The sequence below is a fragment of the Miniopterus natalensis genome, chromosome 1 (assembly GCF_054644295.1).
Source record: "Miniopterus natalensis isolate mMinNat1 chromosome 1, mMinNat1.hap1, whole genome shotgun sequence".
NCBI lineage: Eukaryota > Metazoa > Chordata > Mammalia > Chiroptera > Miniopteridae > Miniopterus > Miniopterus natalensis.
Genome location: NC_142081.1, coordinates 30,921,840 through 30,935,162, shown reverse-complemented (window position 1 = coordinate 30,935,162; position 13,323 = coordinate 30,921,840).

Here is a 13,323-nt window from a genome sequence, read left to right as displayed (position 1 = left end):
GTTCCATTATTAAACATTACAAATTTAAAAATGTTAGCAATTATCTTAACTGTTTTTGTGAACCATCTATGGTTACATTTATTTTTAAATAATATCTACATAAATCTTAAATAGAAAAAAATTAAGGTCATGTGGTTTAAAAGGTGTAGATTTTAATCATGAACCTATGTGTTTTACGTCTTGCTTACTGTAAAACACTATTTGTTTTAGAAAATGTTTCAGATAATCTTAGAAGTTTAGCTCTATTTGTTCCGTCTTTAATTATAACATAATGCTGCCCCTCTTCCCTCCTTCCTCCCGAATGTTTTACAAGTATGTTTTTCAAGAACAACAAAAAAGACTAATCTGTAAAAAATATATCAATAACATTTATAAGTTTCCAATTATTTCTCATTCCTATCAATTTGGCTGAAAACAGGTATTTACAAACAATGGTAGCCTACTTTCTTATGGCCTTTCATTTTTTATGAAGTGCTTTAAAAGAGTTCAATCAACCTTAATGGTGCATTTTTAGTTAAGGAAATAGAATGGGGAGAAGTCAATTTGAGCTCCCAGACGAACAAGTGTCTCAGAAAGAATAGACATAAATGGATTTAGAAAACAGAGTACGAGTAAAATGCAGTGAGCAGAGCACTCAAGGAAGCCAGATACAATGAAAAGAGTAAAATACTGCAGAGCTTTTTAAGCTACATACAATTGGAACAATGGACTTGACCCAGCCATTTATGTTAAACTGTTAAAAGATAGGTGAAAAGCAAGCTGGAATTCTATAGTGTTGAGGAACAGTAGAATGAAGAGCTTTAAACCTAAAGAGAATGAATGCAGTCATTCAATAGGATGGAAATGAAGTCAAAATTGGCATATTTCCCTGGTTAATTTACCTTGTGAAGGACTCTGTTCGGTTTTTGGTATTAAGCCCTTATTAACAACAAAATAGTCTTTAAATTGCCACCATTTGATTTTTTAAGCAACAGCATAGTGTACATCTGTGAATTTCATATATACATACCATATACACATACACAGTACGTGCAAATAAAAATACAATATATAGGTCTCATATAATTGTGATAATTTAATATTGTAGTCTATCTCAGTCAGTGCACTGTATATGTCAAACTTCCTGTCCTCGAAAAACAAAAAAGGCTAATTTAGAGTTAGTGGCAAAGGTGCAGGTGTACAATTACAAAAATTTGAAAATTAATTTGGATAACACATGTAACTCATAAAATGGGATACCTTGGGATGACTGAATGGCTTAATGTGTTAAATTAGCTGGAAGTCAATCAGAAGACTTGTTTCCTAGATTTTAGGAAAAGTTTCATTGAAAGTATTGATATACTTTCCTGCTTTAGAAGTAGAATAAAATAAAATTTTATTTTCAATGATTTATATAGTACCTCAGCCTTATAGTTGTACATGATTTACAACTTTAGAAAAATGTAGCTGAAGAGAAGTGTAGAATGTGTCCTAAACTGAGGCTATAACCTTGGAAGTTGCTTATAGCCAAGATCCCTGATTTGTGCTCTTGTCTTCTGGCTTGTTTTTGCATGTGTGTGTTCTTTCAATTTACTAAGATGCTCATTAAATTTTTCAAGCTAGGTGAAAGTTCTAATATTTTCATGTATAGTGAACGGAAGCATCACTATATTGTTATATGTTTTGAATAGAGATATATTTATGGAAATAGAACTAAAACCTCTATAAATAGAAACTAAATAAAGCCCAAACATTTGTTAATGTTAACTCTCAAAAAGAGTAACTATGATGTCAGTCACATAATTGTCATCCTTCAGTAATTCCATTATTAAGTGTTGTAAATACCTATTTAATCTTTTTAAGACTTAGCATTAACTAATTAAATGACATTTATATTAAGAAGTTAAACAACACCTACAATAGACTTCAGAAACTGTGAAGATTACCTAGTATCATGGAATTGTTTTAATATATTGCTATTTTCAGGTTTTTTAATGCATTATAAGAAAATAAAAGTAGAAATATGTACTTACAACATGAGTATTTCAGAAGAGAAATCATCAAAAACAGCTATTAAAGATAATAAAAGCCAAACTTACTTTTTTAAAAGCATTATTTTCATGGAGAAAATAAAAATGAAAAAAAAGTTATTGATTGGGAACCACTTTTCTCTTTTAACTCAAAGAAAACTTTAAAAAATTAGATATTTCTTTCTAATATTTGATTCTGCACATATTTTGATCAGTTTTTTTCACTTATATTGAAAAGATCAAAAATGAAAACTATTATGAGCCTAGTTGAGGGAAATGAAATAAAAACAAAGCAGAAGATTGTATCTAGAGTAATTTTATTCATATTTGGTTATAAATAAGCTGCTCTTCCTTCCTGGGTCACAAATATTTTTTTAACCTTGAGATCAATTATTAATATACTATTTGTTTCCCACTGAATTTTGTAATTTTATTCATTATGTTTATGAGCCTTCGGATATTGAGAGGGAGAACAAAAATTATTTTTTAAAATTTATAAAATCAAACTTCACTAATTTAATTGAAGGTGTAAGACTGTATAAAATATGAAAAACTTATGAGAGAAACAAAATGGTGGCGTAAGTAACAGCTGCACTCGCCACCTCCATCAACCACATCAAAATCACAACTAAAATACAGAACCACCATCACTCGGAGCCTCCTGAGATCCGGCTGAACAGAAGGCCCACAACCAGGGAGCTGAAGGAGCAGCGAGACCATAGGAGGGGCGGAGACGCTGGCGGATCGGGGCTGAATCCCGGAGACACGGCCGCGGGCCCACACCCGGTGCTGCAGTTGAAACCCGGGAGGGAATCTTGGTGGCGGAGGTTTCCCAGAGGAAGGAGGGGTCCCAGCCCCACAGCAGGCCCCGGCCTAAGGCTTCAGGGCCAGGAAAAGAAGTCCGCACAACTTTGAACTGTAAAAACCAGCGGGGACTGTCCCTGAGGGTCGCGGAGGCTGCGGGAGCCCCAGCAGCTCCTCTAAAGGGCCCGGCGCGGACTCACTCGGACGCTCCCTCTGAGCCAGCGCCGGGCGGCAGCCTGAAAGGACCTGGGACACTCGGGGAGGAACTAACCTGCCTGGAATCCGGGCGAGAGGTGGAGGGGCGGCTTCCTCCCAGGCAGAGGAGCTGGCAGAGGCCATGGCTCCTTTGGCGAGTCCTCCCTGCACACAGCCGGCAGGCAGGCGCCATATTTGAATCGCCAGCACCTGACTCTCACCGTTGGCCCCGCCCCGTGATTCCCAGAGGCCCCGCCCCTCCCCACCTGCAGCTCATCCAGGCCATTTCCAGGGGCTTTTCTGTGCAAGTGGCCTCTCGAGCGTGATGCATAGGACTTTCCTAAAATCTCTCAAACAAGCAGCAGCTGGCCTTCTGCCCCATAGGGCTTGATAAGTGGCCCAGGCCTGGCACTAGCGGCAGCCTGCACTGGCTCATAGCTTGGCCTCTCCTGGACACTTCCAAGCCCAGCACAAGTAGCAGCCAACTACCATTTGCTGTGTAGCACATGCGGGGTGGCCCTGGGCAAGGCACTGGCAGAGGCTGACTCTGCACCTCCTGGGAGGCCCCAGAGACAGTGCACCTGGTGGTCAGACTCAACCACGCTGGATTACAACCCTACCACATCCACAAGTGACACACTCAAGGGGCGCACTTGGTGAACACCAAAGCTCCACTGAAGGAAATCCTGCTCCATAGGGGTGTCTCCAGCACAGCAGCTCTCTGGCCGTAGTTGCAGCTGGTCCTCACAGCTGATTGGCCTGAGGGTCAATTCCTCCCAGTGATGCCAATAGCAACCAAGGCTCAACTACAATAGGACAGTGCACACAGCCCACACAGGGGAGCACCTAGAAGGCCCAGCTCAGGTGACTGGGGAGGCTGAGCCACTGGACCCTACAGGACACCTACTACCTAAAACCACTCTACCAATTCCAGGAGACACAGCAGCTCTACCTAATACATAGAAACAAACACCTGGAAGCAGCCAAAATGTGGAGGCAAAGAAACATGTCACAAATGAAAGAACAGAAGAAATTTCCAGAAAAGGAACTAAATGAAATAGAACCAAGCAAGCTGACAGATACAGAGTTCAGAATTTTGGTTATAAGGATGCTTAAGGATATTAGTAAGACTATTATGAAAACAAGTGAGACCATCGATGACCTAATAAAATACCCATCAAAAATGAAGGCTACATGAACTGAAATGAAGAATAATTTAGAGAACAGTAGAGTAGAGGACGCAGAGAATCAAATCAGCAATTTGGAACATGAGGAAACAAAAAATACCCAACCAGAAGAGCAAAAAGAAAAAAGAATCCACAAATATGAAGATAGTATAAGGAGCCTCTGGGACAACTTCAAGAGGCCCAACATTTATATTATTGGGATGCCAGAAGGAGAAGAAAGATACCAAGAAATTGAAAACCTATTTGAAAAAATAATGACAGAAAACTTCCTCTACCTGGGGAAAGAAATAGACTTACAAGTCCAGGAAGCACAGAGAGTCCCAAACAAGAGGAACCCAAAGAGGCCCACAGCAAGACACATCATAATTAAAATGCCAAAGGTTAAAGACAGAGAGAATCTTAAAAGCAGCAAGAGAAAAGCAGTTACCTACAAGGGAGCACCCATACAACTGTCAGCTGATTTCTCAACAGAAACCTTGCAGGCCAGAGGGAGTGGCAAGAAATATTCAAAGTGATGAAAAGCAAGTACCTACAACCAAGATTACTCTCCCCAGCAAAGTTATATTTAGAATTGAAGGGCAGATAAAGAGCTTCTCAGACAAGGAAAAGCTAAAGGAGTTCATCACTACGAGACCAGTACTATGTGAAATGTTGAAGAGTCTTCTTTAAGAAGAAGCTAATGAACGAAAGAATCTGACGAACTAAATAGATTCAGAGACATTGATGCACGCAACAGATGATCATATTTCGGAGGGAAGAGGGAAGAGGGTGGAGTGTGGGAGGAGATTAACCAAAGAATTTATATGCATATATGCATAACCCATGGACACAGACAATGATGGGGTGAAGGCCTGGGGAGAGGGTGGGAGTGAGGTGGAGGGGGTCAACTGGGGGGGGGGATGGGACACCTGTAGTACTTTCAACAACAAAGATAAATTTTTTTTTAAAAAAAGAAAAACTTATGAATTTTAAGTTTTTAAAAATTGGTACTATTCATTTGATATAAACCCAGTTTTTCAGTGATCAGGCTTACCACAGCTAAACGGCCTATGTGTTAAAGAAGTACATGAATAATAATATAGCAGAGAACAAAGGATACACAACTATCCCGAAGAATAATATGTCACATATTGGTCGTACTACATACAATATCACTTCTATTACGTGACATTATACTTCTACTGTTCTTTTATATAAGATGTGCACCTCACCATCTGGGAGGCCAAAATCAGTTATGTACAGTCTCTGGTCAAATCTTCAATTGAATATATCAGTATAACAGAGAAAACAATATCAGAACCAACCCCCAAGCTCTATGAAATTATTTCTCCCAGGACACCTAAGGGACCTGCCATATAACCAAAACAAAGGAGGCCAGATAAAAGAAAAATTAGCAGCCAGAAATATAATCAACTGCACTTTTACTGAAATAAAATGTGCTAGTTTTCATTTGCCCTTCCAGATCTATTCTCCACCTTTCTCCTGCTTTGTGACTCTAGAGAATGACTTTTATGGACAACATTAAGCAGGGTTCTTTCTCTCACTAGTGGGCAGTTGGGTTTAGCCAATGGAAGACACTGGCAGTATATCAAGGAGTGGAAAAAAGAGTGAGATTATGCTTTTGTAGTAACTGTATTCCTTTATAAGGGCCACAGCTCCTCTTGGGCTCTCCTAAAACTCTGGATTCTAGTCAAATCTCTCTCCTCTTACACCTTCAGGCCTAAGGCTGTTGCAAGTTTGTAATGCTTCATCAACAGTGGTTCATTTCCTTCAGTTCTATCCACATTTTGGACTAGACCCTTCCTCCTCAGTGCCCTATTTGACTGTGCCATGTTTCCTGCCAAGACTCTCGTACATATAGTGCCTAAATGACATAAATTTGTATGATATCGAGTCTTGTATTTAAAATTCAAAATGCAAAAAATGCCAATGGAAAAATTGTTTCATAATTCATTACTCATCTGGCTTGGAACTAAACACCTGACACCTTTTTCTACAACAAGATGTTAATGTCATTTTGGAGTTGTGATGTGCAGCATGGAATATAGACTTGAATTCTGGAAGCCATATTTTTAATTAGTTTTATAACCAAAAAATTATGTTCACAAATATAGGAACTTTAATTACAGATAAAATGTTTGCCTAATAGTTTTTCTTTTTTATTAAATTTATTGGAATGACATTGGTTAATAAAATTATATAGGCTTCAGATATACAATTCTATAATACACCACCTGTATATTGTATTGTATGTTCACCACCCTCAAGCCAAGTCTCCTTCCATCACCACTTATCCCCAATATACTGACTTCTACCTCCCCCCAACCCCCTTTCCTTCTGGTAATCACCATACTGTTGTCTGTGTCGATGAAATTTTTTTTCTTAATCCCTTCACCTTTCTCACCCAGCCATTCAACCCTCCCTCCACACTGACACCAGTCAGCCTGCTCTCTATCTATGACTCTGTCTCTGTTTTGCTTTTTAGTTCATATTGTTCATTAGATTCCACATATGAGTGTACTTGTCTTTCTCTGGCTGGTTTATTTCACTTAGAGTAATGCTCTCCAGGTCCATCCGTGCTGCCACAAAGGGTAAGATTTTCTTCTTTTTTATGGCTGAGTAGTATTCCATTGTGTAAAAGTACCACAGCTTTTTTATCTACTGATGGGCACATGGGCTGCTTCCAAATCTTTGCTATTATAAATAATGCTGCAATGAACATAAGGGTGCATATACTCTTTTGAATTAGTGCTTGTGGTTTCTTCAGATATATTCCCAGAAGTGGGATCACTGGGTCATAAGACAGTTCCTTTTTTTTTTTTTTTGAGGTAACTCCATACTGCTTTCCACAGTGGCTGCACCAATCTGTATTCCCACCCACAGTGCACAAGGGTTCCCTTTTCTCCACACCCTCTCCAGCACTTGTTGTTTGTTAATTTATTAATGACGGCCATTCTGAAAGGTGTGAGGTGATATCTCATTGTGGTTTTAATTTGCATTCCTCTGATGATTAGTGAAGAAGGCCCTTTAACGTTTCTTGCAATACTGGTTTAGTGGTAATGAACTCCTTTAGCTTTTTCTTGTTGGAAAGCTCTTTGTCCTTCAATTTTAAATGATAGCCTTGCTTTACCCAGAAAGTGGTCTTGGTTGTAGGTCCTTGCTTTTCATTACTGTTTCATGCCAATCCCTTCTGGCCTGCAAAGTTTCCATTGAGAAATCAGCTGACAGTCTTATGGGAGCTCCCTTGTAGTTAACTGTCTTTCTCTTGCAGCTTTTAAGATTCTGTCTTTAACCTTTGGCATTTTAATTATGATGTGTCTTGGTGTGGGCCTCTTTGGGTTCCTCTTGTTCGGGACTCTCTGCGCTTCCTGGACTTGTGTCTTTTTCCTTCACCAGATGAGGGAAGTTTGGGGTCATTATTTCTTCAAATAGGTTCTCAATCCCTTCTCTCTCTTCTCCTTCTGGTACCCCTATGATGCAGGTATTGTTATGCTTCCTGTAGTCCCAAATATCCCTTAAACTATCCTCATTTTTTAGAATTCTTTTTTCTTATTGCTGCTCTGATTGGGTGTTTTTTTCTACTTTGTCTTCCAAATCGTTGATTTGAATCTCTGCTTCATCCAATTTATTGTTTACTCCTTCCAGTGTAGTCTTCATTTCAGATATTGTCTTCTTCATTTCTGAGTGGTCCTTTTTTATGATTTCATGTCCTTTTTTATGCTGTTTTTCTTTATCCTTTAAGGTTATTAACTGTAGTTTTTAGGTATACTCCAGAATTTTTCTGTTTCTTTTATTGGCAGCCAGTATTTGAAGTTTATGGTTAGGTCCTTCTCTGTTTGGTTGTTGATGGTAAATTTTTTTTGTTCCTGTTGTTTCTTTTTTAGAAATTGGGGGACAGTGGTTCACTCCCTTAACCTAATCCAGAAGATCCTACATGAAAATTTTCGTCTTTTCTAAACACACAAAAATAATTTATGTTCTACTTTAGTGTTTGAAATGCTGAGTAAAGCAATATTAATCTAAAGGAAAGCTAGTGTATTGTTTTAGTTTTATTAAGGTTAGCAGAAATGAAGTGAGTTTGGTTAGTAAATTTAAGAAAGTGTATGTATCAAAATTTACAGGAAATTTAGACAAAACAGGAAAGCCAACAGGATTATAGAATGTTTTACATTTTTCAACCCAAGGAGTGAGAAAGCTAATATTACTACCAAAGATTAAGGCTTTGGTAAAGGTTTACCTCCTCATAACCACTTTTGGTTGTCATGGCAGTGGGAGCCCCACCATATGAAAGTGGTATTATCATGAAGAAAAAAAACCTCATGCACATGAAGTACATATGAATTAAAAGGCAAAGTAACCCATGAGCTGGCTACCTCTACCTTTTGGGAAAGTCTAGGGATGTGAGTTTCTGAGTAGTTTGTGTTGTATATAAAGAATCAGAAAATGTAATCAATTACTACATATCCTTAGTACCTTATCTATAGTACCTATGGCAATCACAACCTGAAAGGGTTTTTGAATTGAGAAAATGGAGGAGCTTATTATATTCTTGTCTAGTATAAGTTGGCTGGAGATTTAGGGAATTCTAGCTCCTTGTTACTTACATAGCTTTCACATCCTTTGCTATGGGCCAAGAGGTTTATTCTCCACAAACTGAAAAACTGGATTAGAAGTAAGGGTCAACAGAGAAGTTCCTTGCTCCCATCAAGAATCATACTGACCCCCAAAATGGAGATAAATGGATCATATATCTGTGCTCTTCTCAGTTGAAGTAGAAAATGGCACAAGTAATTTAACATTTGCACACAATTTTTCCTGTAACTTTCACAAAACATCTCAGCCTTGTCTTTAACCTACTGATATAAAGAATTTCCAATCAGGATGACATTTACAGATCTTTATTTCTAATCAGAGCACACAATTTTCTCCTGTATTCAATAGACTATGTTGTATAATAATATATTTGGTCTTTGTCCCTGAGTTCTGGCACAAAGCTCCTAAAACCCTTGGAATTTCCTGAGTGGTAGGAGTGCCTTTGTCATTCAGGAGCCCCTTTAGAGCACACAGAGCTTATGCTAATAAGGTTACTTAGGGTGGGGCTCCTAGACAGCATCAGGACAAAGCTTGTCACCAGAAGGACCAAGTGATTAGAGAATTGGAACTTTGTGCCCCACCCCAGACTTCCGGGAAGGGGAAGAATAACAGGGACTGGAGATTAAAGCTCTATAAAAACTCTTGAAAAAGAAGTCTGATGAGCTTCCAGGTTGGTAAATACACCCATATGGCAAGAGGGTGGCGCACCCCAGTTCCAATGGAGACAGAAGCTCCTATTCTCGAGACCCTTCTGAACCGAGCTCTATTACCTCTTCATCTGTATTCTTTATATCTCTTACAATAAACTGGTAAACATAAGTAAATGTTTCTCTGAATCTTGTAAACCACTCTAGCAAATTATTGAGCAGGGGGTTCATGGGAATCTTCAATTTACAGCCAGTCTATCAGAAGCACAGGTAACAACCTGAACTTGTGTTTGTTTTAAGACGTCTTGTGAGACTGAGCCCTTAACCCATGTAATCTGATGCTATCTCCAGACAGATAGTGTCAGAATTGAGTTAAATTTGTAATACACCCAGTCAGTGTCCACTGAGAACTGGAGAATTGTTTGGTGATATAGAAAAAAACAATGAAACATGTAAAGAATACTTATGTCTATGGCAACCATCACAGTAATCATTGATGCACCTAAGGATCATATATGGATACTAAAATTAATAGATGACAGAATATTTGAATGGTCTCTAAGAATTTCCCCACAAGATACTTTTCAATTACAAAAAGAAAAATAGTAACTTTGCAGCGGCAAAACCTGGTAAACACCAAAAAAAACCAAAAACCCTCATAGACACAGTCAACAGTATGGTGATTAGCAGAGGGAAATGGGAGTGGGGGGAATGTAGAAGAGGGTAAAGGGGGAATAAATGGTGATGGAAGGAGAGTTGCCTTTGGGTGGTGAACACACACTACAATATATAGATGATGTATCATATAATTGTACATTTAAAACCTATATAATTTTATTAACCAATGTCACCCCAATAAATTCAATAACAATTTTTAAAAAGAAAATATGCATTCCTTTTATAAAAACTGAATACATTATGAAGCCACAGTATTTTGAAAATAACTGAAGAAATAGCATTTTTTGGTAAAAAAATTTAACCACCCTGTTCAGGCAAATGGAAAAAAAATAATTATACAATAAAAACTGTGTAATTCTAGAAAACAAAATATTTATTACAAAAGAACTACTATTTTGCTTTTTTGTTCCAAGTTTTACTAACAGAACAAAATGTACAAAGTATTCTTAGTACATAAACTATGTCTTAAGGAGAAAGATGGGAAAATATTTAGAGATAGGTAAAAGAGGTGGAAATTATGGAGAAGACAACTAGTTATCTCCCTGCATCTGTTCTATCATTTTCCTTCACTAAAAGAACTCTGATTATTAGCTATGCAGAGTGCTTCCCTTGCCGCTAAGTGTAGCCATTTGTTTTGACCAATGACATGTATGTGGCAGTGTTGTATGGAAACTTCGAGTAAGTCTCTTTAAAAAGGAAAAGAAAACAATTTCCCTTCCATTTATCCTGTGGCTTGGAAGAAGAATATGATGGAGGAGCTGTAGCTGGCTCAGGAGGCAATAACTTTAGGGATGATGGCATAGAAAAATGGACTGCCCCACCACCCATGGAACTGTCATAGTGACATTAGAATACCTAAATCCAGACTTTTTTCCATATGTTTTTATCGATTTTAGTGAAAGAGGAAGGGAGGAAGAGAGAGGGAGAAACATCAATGAGAGAGAAACATGACTGGCTGCCTCCTGCATGGTCCCTAGTGAGGATCAAGTCCTCAACTTGGGCGTGTGCCCTGACCAGAAATTGAACCAGTGATCTCTTGGTAAATGGGTCAACACTCAACCACTTACGAACATGGCTCACATAATTGAGAAGTCCACTTATGGGGTTCAATTTCACAACCAAAGTGTTCTGATTTAGAGCAATGCATAAAATCTATGAGATAATATTGTTTCTATTTTGAGTCCTACAATTAAAGAATAATTTGAAGAAATATAGTTCTCCTACTTCCTATAGTGGGGGTGAAAAGGATATTTGGCCATCAATTCATAAAATAGATCAGTTTTAAAAGTAAAGAAAATGCAACTTCTCTTAGGACAAGGGAACTATGCTTGGGAAAAGAAAAGCTGTGAAGTTAATTTCTTGAGACAGTCAAAAGCAGGAGTAAAAGATTTAATTTATATCATAGGAAATTCATGTTGATGTAAGAATTTCCTAATAGAAAAGAAATAACTGAATGTTTCATAAGATTAATTTGCAAAAGATTAGAATCTGGCTGAGTGAGGTGGTATAGTGCTTAAATAACATGGTAATAAAAGTAAAGGGACCATTCTAGTGAGATCTGTCATTAACTATCTGTACACTCTTAACTTCTTTGGAACTCTGGTTTTTTACCTCTAACACAAACAAGCATCTCTTTCACATCTAAAATTGTGAATGAACATTAAAAGTTCATTTCAGTCTGACAACATTTTTTTGCTACTATGAACATACATGCACTTAAAAAGCAAAGCAGCCCTAGCCAGTTTGACTCAATGATTAGAGCCTCAGCCTGCAAACTAAAGGGTCCTGTGTTCTATTTCAGCCAAGGGCATGTACCTCAATTGTAGTCTCGATCCCCAGTGCTGGTCAGAGCGTGCGCAGGAGGCAACCAATCCATGTGTCTCTCTCACATCGATGTTTCTCTCTTGCTCTCTCCCTCCCTCCCTCTCTTTCTCGCTCTCTCTCCCTCCCTTCCTCTCCCTCTGTCTCTCTCCCCTTCCACTCTCTCTGAATCCTCGAGGATTAGGGAAAAAAAAAGCAAAGCATGAAAAATAAGTAGAATAGATTTCAAGTCATAAATTTGAGAATAATACAATAGAATTTGGAGATATCTTTAAAATTCTTTTTCCAACTGCTTTACACATTTCATTTTTTCATTGTAGTGTACTCTTAAATCTATTAACTAGCCCTCTTTTCAATTTCTGATACAAATTTATAAATCCATCCATAGCTTCAGGAACACTTAAAAATTATTTTTATTGTAGTAAAATATACAGAACATAAAACTGACCATTTCAACCATTTTTATTTGTGAAATACACATAAAATTTACTGTCTGAACCATTTTTAATTGTACAGTTCACTGGCATTAATTATATTCACGTTGTGCAATCATCACCACACCACTTATCTCTAGACATCTTTTCACCTTGCAAAACTGATACTCTGTACCCATTAAACAATAACTTCCTATCTCCCTTCCTCCAAGCCTCTGGCAACCACCATTTTACTTTCTGTCTATGGATTTGACTAATCTAGGTATCTCATATAAATGAAATCATACAGTATTTGTCTTTTTGTTACTGGTTTATTTCACTTAGCATTATATCTTAAAAGTTCATCCATGTTGTAGCACATATCAGAATTTCCAAGGCTGGATAATATTCCAATGTAAGTATAGACCACATTTTGCTTATCCATTCATCCACTGATGGAAACTTGGTTTGCTTTCACCAACTGGCTATTGTGAATACTGCTACTTTGAACAGTGGTGTACAAAAATCTGTCTGAGTCCTTGCTTTCAATTATTTTGGGTATATAACCAGAAGTAGAATTTCTGAATCATATAGTAATTCCATGTTTATTTTTTTCAGGAACCATCATACCATTTTCCACAGCAGCTACACCATTTTATATTCCCACCAGCAATGCCCAAAGGTTCCAAAGCGGGGATACTTTTATATATTAAAATGTTTTATTAATTATTTTAAAATAATATACAATGTTTCAAAAACAAATACTGAAATGATCATCTAAGATACCACCATGCTAATACAACTACCATTTTCTAAGGTACAAAAGTTTTCTCATTTGTGTATTTTTACAGAATTATAATAATTTATATAATTTTTGTTTTTTCACATTATACATCTAAGCATTTTCCATATTACAAAGCCAATGTAAAAACAAAAACAAACAAAAAACACAAAGTCAATGTAATCATTTTAATGT